The following is a 16,724-nucleotide window of genomic DNA, read 5'->3' as shown; positions in this document are numbered from 1 at the left end:
TTTTGAAATTCCGTTTCTCCTGGGCTTCATCTAACTGCTGGGAACTTTGCTGTTTGGTTGCTAAGTCATGCCTGCCTCTTTGCGACCACATGGACCGTAGCCCGCCAGGCTTCTCTGTCCATGTGATTTCCCAGGCAAGAGTACTGGAGTGGGTTGCCGTTTCTTTTTCCAGGGGGATCTTCCTGACGCAGCGATTGAACCCACGTCTCCTGCCTTGCAGGCAGATTCTTTACCACCGAGCCAGCAGGGAAGTCCATGCTGGAAACTTAGTTTGCTCTGTAACAGGGGACAAATAAACATACTTGGAACAGGGGGCTAAATCTTATTTTTCCCTTAGGCAAAGCCTAAAACAAATAAAACACCCCCATCATCTCTCACAGTGAGTCTGTACTCACTCCAGACTTCATAATTACAGGAAGGAAAATGTGTCTGAGGAAATTTTATTCATTCAACAGCAGACAAGGAGATAGTTTATACTGCAAGGCTCTTATGTAAGGAAATACGTCCTAGCAGTTCAGTGGCTGCTAAAAATGTTACAGGTATGAAGAAGCAATGGGTTTACTCGTAAGGTATACAGAAGCCCCTTGTGTTAATCCATGAAATCAATACTAGTTAGGCAGGCTTTGTATTAGAGGCTGAGTGCATCATATTTCCCTGTACACTTAGGAAATTTCTATTGCTTTTCATCCTCTGTGACGTCATTTCTTTTCAAACACAAATTGGTGTATGTGTGTGTGTGTGTCTGGGCAAGTAAGTACTTTAATTCCAAATGAGTATTTAATCATATTTATAACTTGTAATTTGATAAAGCACAGAAACCCATGAATGGTACCCTGAAAATGTCAGAAGAAAAACAGAAGATATTTTATTATTATGATTACTTTAAATATAAAATACTCTTTCATTACTATGCTGTCTATATTAAGTTTTCTCTCTTCAGTCTTTTTCATTTGCAGGGTAAAAATCCTGCCTTCTTGGACTGTCAGAGAAATAGTCCATTTTTACATTTTTTCAGAATCTCAGGCCTCCCATCATTAAACATGACAAAGAGATTTAGAGAGAGGGAAAGCATTGTTTGAAAATTAAAACCTTTTTCTTTTTTTTTAAGTGTGACCTGGGCAGCAGGACAGATTAAATCTGAATTTTGAACATATTTTAACACTGTCTACTGGTGTATAGCATTTTGGAAAGACGTGATGTATAAGTTATCAGAAAGAATACATTTGGGGTAGAAATTAAAAAAAAAAAAATTCCTGAAAGTCCAAGCATTGTCACAGTGTGTTCTGATATACAGATGACCTTTATTCTAATCTGGGTTTGGAAGCTTCATCTGGAAAGGCCTTTACACTGGCGTTTAAGATGTGGTGTTCTTTAGAAAAAAAGCAATTTCTCTTTTCTCCAGGGGAGCTGCAGTTTAGGACAGGCACAGAGCTGGGAACACAACCAAGGGCAGAAAAAAAAATTCACCTTCATGTTCTATTTGTCAAACTGACCTGCAGGTCATAACCTGAAAGTTTATGGATCGGTGAGGCCTTGTCTCTGCATAAGCGTGTTTTCTGGACTTTGGCTGGAGCTAAATTCCTGACTTCTGAAAGCGGAGTGGGTGTGGACTTCCAGCAGGAATAGCCAGTGGGAAGGAAGTAATATTCATTAAGTGTGTCTCATGCAAGCCGTGCGGGGCTAAGCATGCTCAGTGTAAATTCTCCTGTAGGCTGTCAAGCTATGTTTGAACCCGGTCCAGAATCCTGGATTTACTTTTTTTTTTTTTTTTTCCACGAGGAAGAATGCTCGATTAGACTGCATTTTGCCCTGCTTTTCTCTCTCTCTCTTCCCTTTCTTTCTTTCTCTTTCTTGTCTCTCTCTCTTTTCTTCCTGCCAGAAGATTGGGAACAATATCTTTTTCCGATCAGTTCAGTAATACAATGTCCTTCAGTGTTCACACGAGCATTTCAGTGGAGAAGAAAAGAAACTTTGCTACCTGGGAACAGAAGACTACTTAGGTCTGCTAATAAAGTCCTTAGGACTTCTGGAGCCAGAAGTTAAACTTTTCTCAACTGTTAAGGTAATCTACAGCAAATTTAATTGCCTTTTCAACTAAGTGGGTGTACATCAAAAAAATTTTTTTTCCACACAAAAAGTATGTTTTTCATATGTTGGAGTGATTTTCCAAACACAGGGAAGATATATCTTTTGGTTCATTTGCATTTGAAAGAACCTCTTTTTTGTATTAGAGGTTCTCTCTCTCTACCGCAAATTATGTGTTTTTCAAACAAATATTGTGGTAAGCTGATGTAGCCATAATGGTCTTGAGTGTGGATGTGTTCTGTATTATATTAATTCTTGGCGTGGGTTGGTTTGGTGAAAGTTATTGCTTTTGTTGCTGCCAAAGATGAAAGAGAGTTTGTTTTCCGTTGCTGTTGTTTTTGGAACTTTTGGTGGGCTTTGAGGCTGCACTGGGAGCCCCTTAGATAGAGGAGAGCCACCTCTTTCTATGTTTAATGTGCATTTTTTGTAATGTTCAACTATAACGCTGAGAAAAGGGGAAAGGAGTACAGATTTTATTTTAGAATTAGTGTAGGAGTGGAACTTTTTTTTTTTTTTAATGTAGTTTTGGAGGGAAAGAGTATTTAGAAAGGCAGAAACAGGTTTGTAATGAAGGAATTAAAATCAACACCTTCTCGGTGAAAATAAGAAGTAAATGCAAAAATATTGCCTGCTATATACTCACTGATTTTGGTTAATAATTTTACTTTCTTAATTAAAAAAGGGCAGATCAGACTTGAATATCAATGGATGACACAGAAAACTCTGATTAGAGAGCTGCTGGGATCTCAAAAATAGCAAGTTGGCAAAGGCAGCCCCTTTAAAACATCCGAGGACTGAGGTTATGAAACCACATGGCTTCACGTAGGAACAGTGCATCCTGGGCTAAAGCAGCTTAATTTTATTCAAGAATTTTAAGAGTAAAAAAGGGGATTTATTTCTTTTCAAAAAAAAGAACAGCCAGACAGGGATTATTGATCAGTCAGGGATTAAATATTTGCTGGAATACAAAGCATCACATATTATCAATGTGTAAATCAGACTAGCCAGCTATTCAGGGGATGTAAATGAAAAGAGCACAGTTTCATAGGAAATCAAATGCATTCGCACCTCTGCCCTTCATTCTCCATCTTTATGTCCCAAGAAGGGATGATAGAGGTGGGGCAGCATGTGAAATAAGAGTTTAGTTGGTGGGCTGACCTGTTCTTTTAACTTCTGTCCATCTGTTCACACTGGGCAGCTGAAGCAGTGAGCAAACTCAGAGGGAAGGGACCTCAGGGAGACAAGGACGAAGAAGCCAGACCCCACCAGGGCCGTGATCTGCTCGCTCCCCATCCTGCGATTTCGACATAAGTAGAGGAGCTAAGTGGATGCATCTCGATCCACTTTCTTCTGCTCTCGGGGTTTTGATTTAGTACCATTGCTGCCATTCTGCACCTGCCTCTGTTTTTCATAAGTAAAAGCCTCTCCAACGCATAGATGGTGGTTTATTTGATATGGATCGATCCCCAAGGAGATGGCCAAAGTAATTCAGGCTTGATTTGGTTTTTCCTTTCTTTCCTAACATGTGGTGCAGAGCTTGATTGGTTTAATTGAAACAACAAATCCTTTCTGGGATGGGAGAGCACAGTTTTCCATGAAAGTGTGTGTGTGTGTACGCGTGCACACCACCTGTGAGGCTTTGCATGGCTGATGGCATTGGTCTGGACTCAAGGACCCTCTCCCTGTCTTGCCTCTGTCTGTGTTAAGAGAGAGGAAACACACGTTCTGGAGCATTCTATACCTCTTTTTTTTCCTGACTCCCCTGCATCCCTCTGCAACTTTGTTCTCCTTTTCAGCATGGCCTGTGTTCTAAAGAATAGTATGGAAACCTATTGAGGCACAAAGGAAAATGAAAGGGTATGCATAGAGGCAGAGAACAAACAAAGACAGGCCTCTTCATTTTCACATCTGGATAAAATTTAGACTGTGACAAGGGAGAGTGAGTGGGAGGAAAAAAGAAAAAGTGTGACATCACATTGAAAAAAATGCATATAATTGACTTTCTAGAGGTTTTCTTGTCTCAAATGCTATGAGTGTTTCTGTATCCTGCCCACACCCTACCTTCTGGGCTTGGGGAAGGCAAGCATCATATCCTTATTTCACAGTGAAGCCTAGTGGCTCATCCAGAGCAGTGGCCGAGTTAGAACCAGCAGCCAGAGCTCTCAAGCTCCGGTTTAAGACTCTACCTATGCAATAATCAAGAGCAGTCTGGGCTGGGTTTCTGTATCTTGGAGTCAGTTTCCCCACTCACTCTCTGACATTTTAGATGATGGTAGTTATTTTGTGCAACAATTTCTCTAACTGAATCCCTTACTAGGATGGTTTCTTAACTTGGAGAAGTGCTTGCAAATCTTTCAGGGATCTTTTGCCTCTTTCCTTTTGTCTTACCTTCAGCACTACTCATTACAAGAGATCAGGCCAGTGTTGACATTTTCCTTTGACAAATGATGAACATCAAAAGATTGAATGACTTGCTACCTGAGGTCAGGAAGAGGATGGGAGTTCAGGTTGCCCAACTCAGGATCTGAAGTTCTAGACCATCCTGAATATAGATGGGACCCTCTAGGCTTCCTGAGGTGCAGGGATAATACAATAGGAGGAGTTCCATGATTCATGGATGTAAGATGAGTGATAGTGCCAGGAACTTTATTGTTAGTCCCGTGGTGAAGGAGAAAATTCAGGCTGGAAAAGTTATGTACATCACCCACAGTCACACTCAGGATATTGGGGAGCTAGCTTTGAATCCTGACTGTGGGACCTCTAGGTGTATGCCGTGTGGAATAATGACAAAGCACATGGCCTTCCAAAATTATCCTATTTGTTTATTTTTGCCTGTGCTTGGTTTTTGTTGCTGTGTGGGCCTTTCTCTAGTTGCGGTTCACAGGCTTCTCGTTGCGATGGCACCTTGTGGAGCACAGACTCTAGGGCTCAGAAGTTGCGGTGCATGGGCTGAGTTTGTGTCACATGGCCTTAGCGTGCACAGACTTTTCTGAGTTTCTTTGTGTCTCTGTTTCCTTGTATGTAGATTGGGGGTATCTAGCACAGGGTTGGCCATCAGAATTATATGAGATGATGCTTCATGCAGAGTAAACTTTCCAGTGTTTTGAACGATGCATGCTCTCATTGTTGTTTGTGTTCTGTTTTACCCAAGCTAAATGTCAGCTCTTCTGATTGGGATTCCCAATCCCTGGTGGCTCAGAAGGTAAAAAATCAGCCTGCAGTGCAGGAGACCAGGGTTCGATTCCTGGGTTGGAAAGATCCCCAGGAGAAGGAAATGGCAACCCACTCCAGTATTCTCACTTGGAAAATTCCACGGGTTGAGGAGTCTTGTGGGCTACAGTCCACAGGGTTGCAAAGAGTCAGATAGGACTGGACGACTAACACTTTTGCTTTCAATCAGCTCTTAGCTCAACTCCTAGATCTTCAGGATGGTTGTGATGGTAAGTTAGCATCATCAGATGAGTTAGGCATGTTGACTGAAAACTCAAACTGTGCTGAATGGCCCAAGGAGATAACTGAGATAAGAGCAGGGGTCTCCTTGGTCTCTGTTCAGGAACAGGCTGGAGGGAGGTCATTGTCTAAGAGGACCAGTGCTGTTGGGTAACAACTAGTTATCTCTGAGGGCCTTCAAGTGCAGGCTCCTAGCATGGGAGGACTCTTCTATGAAGGGAAGAGTGGATAGTTTGAGTTATTCTCAGACCATGGGTCTGGTAGGTATAGACAAATGAGGGAAGGCACACATACAGGCAAGCCATAGAATTGTCATGAATTTGTTTTTCTTGGCCCTTCTGAACAGCACCAACTTGGCTGTTTACACTGATGGATTATCTGGACCCTGAAGCTCCTGGGATTACCCTTGGCATTGTGTTATCAAGATCCCCTTAGAGAACTCAAGGGCTTGTTTCTGACCCAGCCACTGCTTTCTCATTGAGTATTCTCCGGATAGAGAAATGTAAATCCACCATCATGGCATGCATGCATGCTCATTTGTGTCCAGCGTTTTGCAACCCCATGGACTGTAGCCCGCCAGAACCAGGCAAGAATACTGGAGTGGATTGCCATTTTCTTCTCCAGGGGTTCTTCCTGACCCAGGGATCAAACCCACACCCCCTGCATCACCTGCATTGCACACAGATTCTTTACCACTGAACCTGGGAAGCCCCAACTCCACCATCACAGGGATGCAGGGCCATTTCCCTCAGAACATGTTCAATCCAGCTGAATAGATGGTGCATGTAAAGGAAAGCACAGACTAACAAAACAGGTATGGAGAAGCAGAAGCATGAAGTAGGCTGCAGGAGCAATGGAGGATGCGCAGAGGTGTAATCCTCTTAAGTTTTTTAGTCGTGTTCTCCTTCAGATGGCTTGCCATGGCCTTCAGCCGCTTGTCCTTGCTGGGAAGGGAAGGTCACTCCCAGGGGATGGGGTAGCTGGGTCTCAATTTCTTGAGCATCTGTTATGTACCCAACACTAGATTTTATTTTACTAACAATCTTCGAAGTTCAGAATATCCATGGGAAGCTTAAAGAGGAGGAAATCTGCCCTGAGGGAGAAGTATATGGTTGGTCCTCTGTATCTGCATGTTCGGCATCCTCGGTTTCAACCAACCAGGGGTTGTCTGCCAGGGTCAACTATACCACCCTGTTGTACATAAGGCTTAAACATGTTTGGAGTTTTTTTAAAAAATGATATTTAGTTAGTTTTGCGGCTGTGCTGGCTCTTAGTTGCAGCTTACAGGACATTTTAGTTGCAGCATGTGAACTCTTGGTTGCTACATGCAGGGTCTTAGTTCTCCTACCAGGGATTAAACCCATGCCCCTACATTGGGAGTGCAGAGTCTTAGCCACTGGACCAACAGGGAAGTCTCCATGTGTGGATTTTGGTACCTATGGGAAGGTGGGGATTCCTGGAACTGATATCCTGTGGATACCCAGGGCCAGCTGCACATGGCAAAAAGGGTTCATGTAATTGAACAACTGAGCATACTTTGTCTTGTGTAATCGGAAAGTGCCCACAAAGCATTTTAGGTGGAAAAAAGATGACTGTGGTCCAGTAGACTTGGTTATTGAGTAGTACTTCTCCAGGCTTCTTAGATGGAGGATACCTGTTCTTGTCTAATTCTGGATCCATCACATGAGTTGTCCAGAGTTGGGCAAGTCTGGTCCCAGGAAGAGATAGTGCTTCATGCTGTATGCACTGCTTGCCTTTGGGGAGCTGTGGAACAACAGATAGAAATTATCCCCCACCCCCCTCCTTTTGAGGTGAACCCAAGAGGAGGTTGGAGAAGGCAATGGCAACCCACTCCAGTACTCTTGCCTGGCAAATCCCATGGATGGAGGAGCCTGGTAGGCTGCAATCTGTGGGGTCGCTAAGAGTCGGACATGACCGAGCGACTTTACTTTCACTTTTCACTTTCATACATTGGAGAAGGAAATGGCAACCCACTCCAGTGTTCTTGCCTGGAGAATCCCAGGGATGGGGGAGCCTGGTAGGCTGCCGTCTCTGGGGTTGCACAGAGTCGGACATGACTGAAGCGACGCAGCAGCAGCAGCAGCAGCCCTGCCTATAGTTAGATCCTTAAAATTTTGCAGCTTCAGAAATGAAGACCTCAGTCATTATTAGGTAGTATCATGTAGTTTAAAAACAGGATTGGAGTGACATGACTGGGATTTGGGTCCTGACCCTGAAATCTTTCAGCTGTGTGACTTTGAGTCAGTTATTTCACTTCACAGTGCCTCAGTTTGTACATCTGAAAAGTGGAACGTAAGCAGGAATGCCTTTAGGTGGGAAGATCAAAGGTTAAAGTGATTTAGAAAAATGTAGGCTGCTACACAAGCATCTCTTTTACACCTATCCCCTGGCTGTTATCCCAGAGTTCTAGTGTTTCACTTTTTTGCTTCTAAAAAGCCTTTCTACCTCACTTACTTAAATGGTAGGTGGCATGATCAACAGAGCTAGACGAACTGCTTTGAATCAGAGGTCTAAAAACTTTTTTTTTTCTACTTAAAAACTATCTTTTTAAACAACAATGAAATAGAGTTGACATACAACATTGCATTAATTTCAGGTGTACGACATAGTGATTTGACATTTATATACATTGTGATATGATCACCATGCCAAGTCTAGTTACCATTTGTTACCATTTAAAGTTATTATATTATTGACTATATTACCTATCCTGTATATTACTTTCTCATGAATTATATATTTTGTAACTGGAACTTGGTGCCTCTTATTCCCCTTCACGTATTTCACCCATACCCCAAGCCCTCTCTTCTCTGGAAATCACCAGTTCTCTGTATCTGTGAGGCTCTTTCTGTTTTCTTTGTTTATTTATTATTTGTTTTTTAGATTACTTATGTAAGTGAAATCATCTGATATTTACTTTGTCTTACTTCACTTAGTATAATACCCTCTAGATCCATCCATGTTGTCGCAAATGGCGAAATTTCATTCTTTTTTATGGCTGAATTGTATTCCGTGTGTGTGTGTGTGTATCTCACGTTTTCTTTGTCCATTCATCTATTGATGGACATTTTGTTTCCTTCCCCTGAAGTCTCTTTAATTGCCCAAATTAACTTTACATTTCCTAAATTAGTGGAAGACAAAAGACTTTGAAAGGACAGGAAGACTGTATAGAAAATGTAGCCAGAACAACATTTGTTTGAGCATAAGTTTCTGTATGCAAACTAGAAATTAACAGCAAGTCAGCGTACCAGACAAATTGTTGACACATGCAAGTTTCCCCCAAACTCTCTGAGAAGATGGGAGAACCACTACATCCATTAGGAGGGCTACTTTAAAAAAAATGACAAGTGTTGGCAAGGATGCGGAGAAATTGGAACCATGTGCACTTTTGGTAGAGATGTGAAATGGTTCAGCTGCTGTGGAAAACACTACGGCAGTTTCTCAAAAAGTTAAACCCAGAATTACCATTGTCGTTGTTGTTTAATCACTAAGTCATAATTGACTCTTTTGCGATCCCATGGACTGTAGCCTGCCAGGCTCTTCTGCCCATGGGATTTTCCAGGCAAGAATACTGGAGTGGGTTGCCATTTCCCTTTCCAGGGGATCTTCCCAACCCAGGGATTAAACCCATGTCTCTTGCATTGGCAGGCAGGTTCTTTGCCACTGAGCCACTAGGGCAGCTCTATAATTACCATATGATACAGCAACTCTACTTCTGAGTGTATAACCAAAATAAGTAAAAGCAGGATCTCAACGAGATATTTGTATAGCCATGTTCACAGCAGTTTTATTCACAGGAGCCAAATGGTGGAGGCAACCCAAGTGACCATCAGCAGATGAGTGGATAAACAAAAAACAGTATATAACACAATAGAATATTATGCAATCTAAAAAAAAGGTGGAAATTCTGATGCATGCTACCGCATGGATGAACCTTGAAGACATTATGCTAAGTGAAACAAATCAGACATAGAAAGACAAATATAGGTATACCTCAGTGATACTGGATATTAGGTTCCAGACCACTGCAGTAAAGTGATGATAGCAATAAAGCAAGTCACAAATTTTTTGGTTTCCTAGAGCATATGAAAGTTATATTTATACTATACTATAGTTTATTAACTGTGAGATAGCATTATGTCTAAAAACAGTGTGCATATCTTAATTTAAAATATTTCTAAAAAATGCTAAGCAGCATCTGATTGTCCAGTGAGTCATAATCTTTTTGCTGGTGGAAATTGTTGATGGCTGCTAAGTGATCAGGGTATAGTTCTGAAGATTGGGGTGACTGCGGCAATTTATTAAAATTAAGACAACAGTGAAGTATGTCACATAAACTGACTCTTCCTTTCATCAGAACTGGATATAGTATGCAATGCTGTTTGATAACATTTTACCCACAGTAGAACTCCTTTCAAAATTGAAGTCAGTTCTCTCAAACCCTGCAGCTATTTTAGCATCTTAATTTATATAATATTTTAAATCCTTTGTTGTCATTTCAACAGTCTGCACCACATCTGTCCCAGGAGTAGATATCATCTTAAGCATCCGTTTTCATTTTTTTGCTCATCCACAGGAAGCGGCTCACCATCCCTGAAAATGTTATTATCAGATTACAGCAATTCATTCCCATCTTCAGGCTCCACATCTGATTCTAGTTCTCCTGCTCTTTCTACCACATCTTCAGTTCTTCCTCCACTGAAGTCTTGATCCCCTCAAAGTCATCCAGGAGGGTTGGAATCAACTTCTTCTAAACTCCTATTAGTGTTGATAGTTTGACCTCTTCCCATAAATTACAGATGCTCTTTATGGCATTTTTTTCCATTCCAAAAGGTATTCAATTTGCTTTGCCCAGATCCATCAGAGGAATTACTATCTATGGCAGCTATAGCTTTATGAAATATATTTCTTATATAATAAGACTTGAAAGTCAAAATGACTCCTTGACCCATGGGCTGCAGAATGGATGTTGTATGAACAGGCATGAAAACAACATCAATCTCATTGTACATCTCCCTCAGAGCTCTGGGGTGACCAGGTGTGTAGTCAGTGAGCAGTAATATTTCAAAAGGAATATTTTTCCTGAGCAGTAGTTCTCAACAGGGGCTTAAAGTTTTCAGTAAATGATGATACAAACACATCCTCTCTTCCAGTCTTCTTTGTTTCATTTAAAGAGCAAAGGCAGAGTGGAATTGACATAATTCTTAGGGTCCTAGGATTTTCAGAATAGTAAATGAGCACTGGCTTCAACTTAAGGTCACCAACTGAATTCATCCCTAACAAGAGAATCAGCCTGTCCTTTGAAGCTTTAATGCCAGGCATTGACTTCTCCTCTGTAGCTATGAAAGTCCTAGATGGCATCTTCTTCCAAGAGAAGGCTGTTTTGTCTGCCCTGAAAATCTGTTGTGTCTGGCAGCCATCTTTATTAATTGTCTTAGCTAGATCTTCTGGATCACTTGCTCCAGTTTCTATATCAGCATTTGTTGCTTCATTTTGTAAAATACTTTGAGATTATGGAGTTGGCTTTTTGCCTTAAACCTCATGAATCACACTTTGCTAGCTTCAAATTTTTCTTCTGCAGCGTCTTCACTTCTCTCAGCCTTCATAAAATTGAAGAGAATTAGGGCCTTTCTCTGGATGAGGCTGTGGCTTAAAGGAATGTTGTGACTGGTTTGATATTCTATCCAAACCACTAAAACTTTCTTTAAACTGGCCATAAGGCTGTTTCACTTTCTCATCATTTGTTGTTCACTTTAGTAGCACTTCTAATTTCCTGCAAGAATGTTTACTTTGCATTTGCAGCGTGGCTAACTTGGGCACAAGGGGCTTAGCTTTTTTTTTATCAAATAATTTTATTTATTTATTTTTGGCTGTGCTGGGTCTTCATTGCTGTGTGGTTGTGGCTTGCAGGGGCTACTCTCTAGTTGCAATGCGTGAGCTTCTCATTGCAGTGGCTTCTCTTGTGGGAGCACAGGCTCTAGGGCACTCGGACTTCCTGAGTTGTGGGCTCAGTGATTATGTCCTCTAGGCTCTAGAGCACAGGCTCAGTAGTTGTGGTGCACAGGCTTAGCTGCTCCTCAGCATGTGGCATCTCCCTGGATCAGGGAGCAAACCCACGTCCCCTGCATCGGCAGGCCAGTTCTTTATCACTGAGCCACCAGGGAAGCTCAGGCGCTTAGCTTTCGACATGTTTTCCTCACTAAACTTAAGCAGTTCTAGTTTTTAATTTAAAGTGAGAGACTTGCAGCTCTTCTGTGAACACTTAGGGTCCACTCTAGGGTTATCAACTGGCCTAATTTCACTATTGCTGTGTCTCGGGAAATAGGAGCTTTCCCAGTGGCTCAGACAGTAAGAAATCTGCCTGCAATGCAGGAGACCCAGGTTTGATTCCTGGGTTGGGAAGATCCTCTGGAGAAGGAAGTGACAACCCACTCCAGTATTCTTGCCTGGAGAATTCTGTGAACAGAGGAGCCTGGCAGGCTACAGTCCAAGGGTTCACAAATAATTGGACATGACTGAGCAACTCACACAAACACACACAACAAGACAGAGTGAGATTGGGAACCAGTTGGTTGGTGATACAGTCAGAAGGGATAGGAGGTTTATTGGTTAAATTTGCCTCTTATTTAGGTGCACTCGGTGGCACCTCCAATTACAGTAGTAACATCAGAGATCTCTGATCACAGATCACTGTAACAAATATTGAATATGATCATAAGCAAAGAGTGAAATACTGTGAGAATCACCAAAATGTGACAGAGGGATTAAGTGAATAAACGCTGTTGGAAAAATGGTGCCGACGGACTTACTCAAGGCACCGTTGTTACAAACCCTCAGTTCATAAAGAACGCAGTGTATCCGTGAGGCCCAGCAACTTGAAACACAATAAAACTAAGAAAACAGGGGTATGCCTCTTATATGATTCCGCTGACGGGAGGTCCCCGCCAAAGTCAAATGCATAGAGACAAAGTAGAATGGTGGTTGCCAGGGGCTCGGATAGGGGAGAACGGCCAGATTTTCTCTAATAGGTACAAGAGCTTCAGTTGGGGAAGGTGGAAATTTTTGGAGATGGATTGTGGTGATGGTTGCACAGTAATGTCAATGTGCTTAGTGTTACTAAACTGTATATTAAAAAACGGTAAAGATGGTAGCATTTGTATTATGTATGGTGGTGGTAGTTTAGTCGCTGAGTTGTGTCCAACTCTTTGCAACCCCATGGACTGTAGCCCGCCAGGCTCCTCTGTCCATGGGATTCTCCAGGCAAGAATACCGGAGTGGTTGCCATTTTCTTTTCTAGGGAATCTTCCCGACTGAGGGATTGAACCCGGGTCTCCTGCGTTGCAGCCTGATTCTTTACCAACTGAGCTGCAAGGGGAAGGTATTTTAGTGCAATTACAAAATTGAGAATATAAAAAATACAGTCTATTAGATAATTGTGAGGCCTGAGATACTGAAGTGTTTCATTACTGAAATTCAGCTGCATATGAGGAAGAAGGTTAGGCTCAAACTGAGAAGAAAAAGAGAATAATGTCATTCAATAAATGCAGTTTGTGGAAGTAAAACACACACACACAGACACACAGACACACAGACACACACACATACACACACACACACACACGGGAACAGCTACAGGAGAAAAATAGGCTCTTGGAACAGAGCAATGGAAATTCCAGAATTTCTCTCCATGAGGTACTTAGGCATAGGGTTTTGTTTTGACACTGTGTTCACATAGCAAGCATGGCACTTTAACATAGGCTATTTATTTGGGGTGACATTTAGTAGCTGATACGTGGAGATACCAAAAGCCCTTCTGAGCATCCTGTTTTTGGTGGACCCTGAACTTTCAGATTAAATTTTCATCAGCCCTCACCTTTGTGAGCAATCTGTGGTGAAAGGACTTGGAGAACTCAAGAGCAGTGGAAAAGCTACTCAATAATCAGACTGAGGGAGGGAGGAAAAATAGCTAGCGTCCATTCTATGCCTATTTATGTGTATTATCCAGTTAATCCTCTTGGTCGCCTCTAAGGTAGATCTCATGTTGGCATTTTATGAAAGCGACTTTCTTAAGATCCTTTTGCTGCCGAGTGGTGAAGCCAGGACTGGAACCCAGGTCCGAGAGAGCCTAAGCTTATTCTGTTGCATCACCCTTCAGGCTTTAGGAATTATTTCCTTAGTTAACGATCTAGGTGATCTCTCCTTGGCTTTGCTGTCAGCGGCCAGAGAGACGTCTTCCTGGAATAGATACAGATCTCGCACTTTATGCTTAGGGCCGTTCAGGGGGCCCCCAGCATTAGCATTCACGACCTGGACGTCGTTTCTAATTTTCACAAATCCTGGGCAGAGCAACCTTTAGCACCCCAGAGGCAAAAAGCTCCAGACGCATAGGTGTCTGGGATGCGTCTTTTCCGCGTTGCTGTCTTGGGTTCAGGTGTTGGGATGAATGAACCCACAGAGCACCCGCCCCTCCCTGGCCGGCTGCTCTCGGCTCCTTTGTTTGGTTTATGTATAGCCATCAATGCGTCATTCCTTCTGCTTCAGCTGTTTGAGAATCCCATCTTCTCTATTGATTTCCCACAGAACGTTTACTGCTCTCCAAGGTGTGACCTGTACCTCTAGCTAATTTATTTCTGTCATGGCTTAGGATTTAGGAATGAGGGGGGAGGGGAGCGAGGGAGGGGAGCGAGAGCTTGAGGGGAAAGAGGGAGGGTGGCGGGAGCAGCGCGTCCAAGATGTGGGAAATAAATTCCGCCCTGGACCCCCCGACAGGCAGGCCGGCAGCTCCGGAAGGCAGGCGCAGCAACCAGGAGACTTTGCTTGAAAATCTGCTCAGTAAGATGGAGGCTGCAGCCACGGGGTTTCAGGAGGCCGGGAATGATAGCAGGGCCCCATGGGGATGGAAAAGCAAGGAAAGAATGTGTTTGGAAATAATCTCTTGCCTGTTCAGGAGCCAGTCACCCTATTGAGCAGGATGTGGTAGGTTTTTTTTTTTTTTCCTCTTTTAATGAAATGATGGAAAACTCTTCTGGGGTGGGGTTGGGGGGTGACTGGTGAAGTCCTATTCTCTTCTTCATTATGAGATTTTCAACAGCAGGGCATTCCTGTGTCAGTCCTGGCACTGTGATTACAGTGACTGACGTGTGCAATATTAAATCGAATCACGTTAACGTAAACCTTCCTTCCCCTCCGTGCCTAGAACAGACAGAGTTACCCTTTCCATGGTCTGATTTTGCTAGATGACTGTTTGAATGCCCACTTCATTTTTTTCTTCTTCATGAAAATAGCTTATATCTTCTTAGAAATTCTAGTTATGAACTTATACAAGGAAGGATGTTGGTTATTTATTACTTTCACCTAGATGGAGACACGTTTGTGAACTGAGTGGATGTGTTACACGTGAAGGGCATTTTAAAGTTTTCAAATTTATTTCATATATTTCATTTCATTTTTATAACAATTATTATTTTCATAGTTGTAGAAATGCTGGCTTATTAGCCCAGCTAAGATCACATGGGTAATAAACAGCAATGCAGAGTCTAGGGTTTCTGGCTCCAGATTCAGGTTGCAGTACACAACACCCCAGAAATGTGGGGTCACTTTTTGCTACCAAGACCACCCCCTGAAAAGCAGAAGCTGGAGAGTAAGAGGCATATGAGTCAAAATTTGTCCCCCTCTTAGAAAGGTATTGATGGAATGAATTTGAGTTAAACCAAACATGTACCCTTCTAAGCTTCCACTCATATGTTTTATGCCCAAGGTCAGTCCATCTGAAGTGTAAAAAAGCCTTAAGAAGCAGGCTTAAAAATCACTAGTGAATATTTTTTCCCTTCTTCCCACATAGCAATCTCCGGTTGCACAGAGTTGGACACGACTGAAGTGACTTAGCAGTAGCAGTCCCACCCCAACTCATATACAGATTCTTTGTCATCCTTTATAGGGAGTAAAATAAAACAAGTCATCATTACCACTTTATGTATCACCCACCATTATAATGCACTCTGGGCTGAGCATTAGAATAGCAGTTATTTGTGAGACTGGCTAGTGGAGTTCATGCTTATGTATCCTGGGCACTCTGCGACCCCCTCCGTTTTCCTGGTGTGATTTATGGAGGGGCTTCTGGGATGTTAGTAGGAGAGCAGGATGGCGGGGTTGGTGGATTGGCGGGTCTTTCACAACCTGGACCTACTCTAACTGGAACTGTCTAACTCTGGGAGAAGAGTAGCCCATTTCATCTTCCCTGCAGCTAGATAAACGATCTGCATGCTACCTCAGAGCCTAACAGAGCCTCAGAGCCTCCTTAAAGAGTTATTTGATTTTTAGAAACAAAGCATGACAGTATTATGGAAAAGATTTATATCCTGAATGTCTGTCATGAAAGAAGGGATCATCTTGTGGATAAATTAAAGTGCCCCCCTGGTGGCTCATACGGTAAAGAATCTGCCTGCAATGCAGGAGACCTGGGTTCAATCCCTGGGTCAGGAAGATCCCCTGGAGAAGGGAAAGGCAACCCACTTCAGTATTCTTGCCTGGAGAATCCCTTGGACAGAGGAGCCTGGTAGGCTACAGTTTATGGGGTCTCAAAGAGTTGGACATGATGGGGTGACTAAAACATTTTCACATCCAATGTGTAGGAATTCAATATTACTGTGAACATCCCTTCAATAACTGAAGTTACTTTGGTTTTAAAAGATCAGGACTTTGAAAAGAAATGTGTACATTTTCTTTGTAGTCAGCAAACTATATTCCTGCCATCTCTGAGGTAACCTTCATCTCAGGACTCAGGATTTGAGAAGGGATGAGTAAGGCAAAAAGTAAGAAATGCTCAGAAGATCATATTTGCTTCCACACCAACATTGTATGATATGTTTTGCTGTTTCTCTCGCCTGGAGCAATTTTTAATTCTACTCTTATTCTTTTTGCAGACTGACTTAGGGTGATTCAAAAAGACTGAATTTTGAGTCCTGTTTCCACAAATTAAATTGTGTGCTGCATGGCTAGAGAGTTTAAACTCTCATGATCAATTTCTGCAAGGGTAGAATGGATATGTTAATATTGATCCTAACCTACCAGGTTGTCGTGAGGACCTCAGGTAACAATGGGTGGTGAAGTGTTTTGTAAACTCGAAAGCATGATACAGGAAAGAATTTACCCTTTATTTTGAGTTCTCA

General features: G+C 42.4%; 1 long non-coding RNA gene across 2 annotated transcripts in view; it reads left to right on the top strand.

The window, feature by feature from the left end:
- The first annotated feature begins 1,558 nt into the window (after window positions 1-1,558).
- LOC138420786 (uncharacterized) overlaps window positions 1,559-16,724 on the top strand; it is a 291,089-nt gene continuing 275,923 nt past the window's right edge. The window contains exon 1 of one of the 2 annotated variants that reach the window (XR_011249314.1): window positions 1,559-2,062. This is a non-coding gene — a long non-coding RNA (uncharacterized lncRNA). The remainder of the gene's footprint in view (window positions 2,063-16,724) is intronic. The other variant, XR_011249315.1, reaches the window with a different exon arrangement.

Source organism: Ovis canadensis, chromosome 15 (genome assembly GCF_042477335.2).
Source record: "Ovis canadensis isolate MfBH-ARS-UI-01 breed Bighorn chromosome 15, ARS-UI_OviCan_v2, whole genome shotgun sequence".
NCBI lineage: Eukaryota > Metazoa > Chordata > Mammalia > Artiodactyla > Bovidae > Ovis > Ovis canadensis.
Note: the sequence above shows the minus strand (reverse complement) of the source record. Positions and strands in the feature narration are given on the sequence as shown.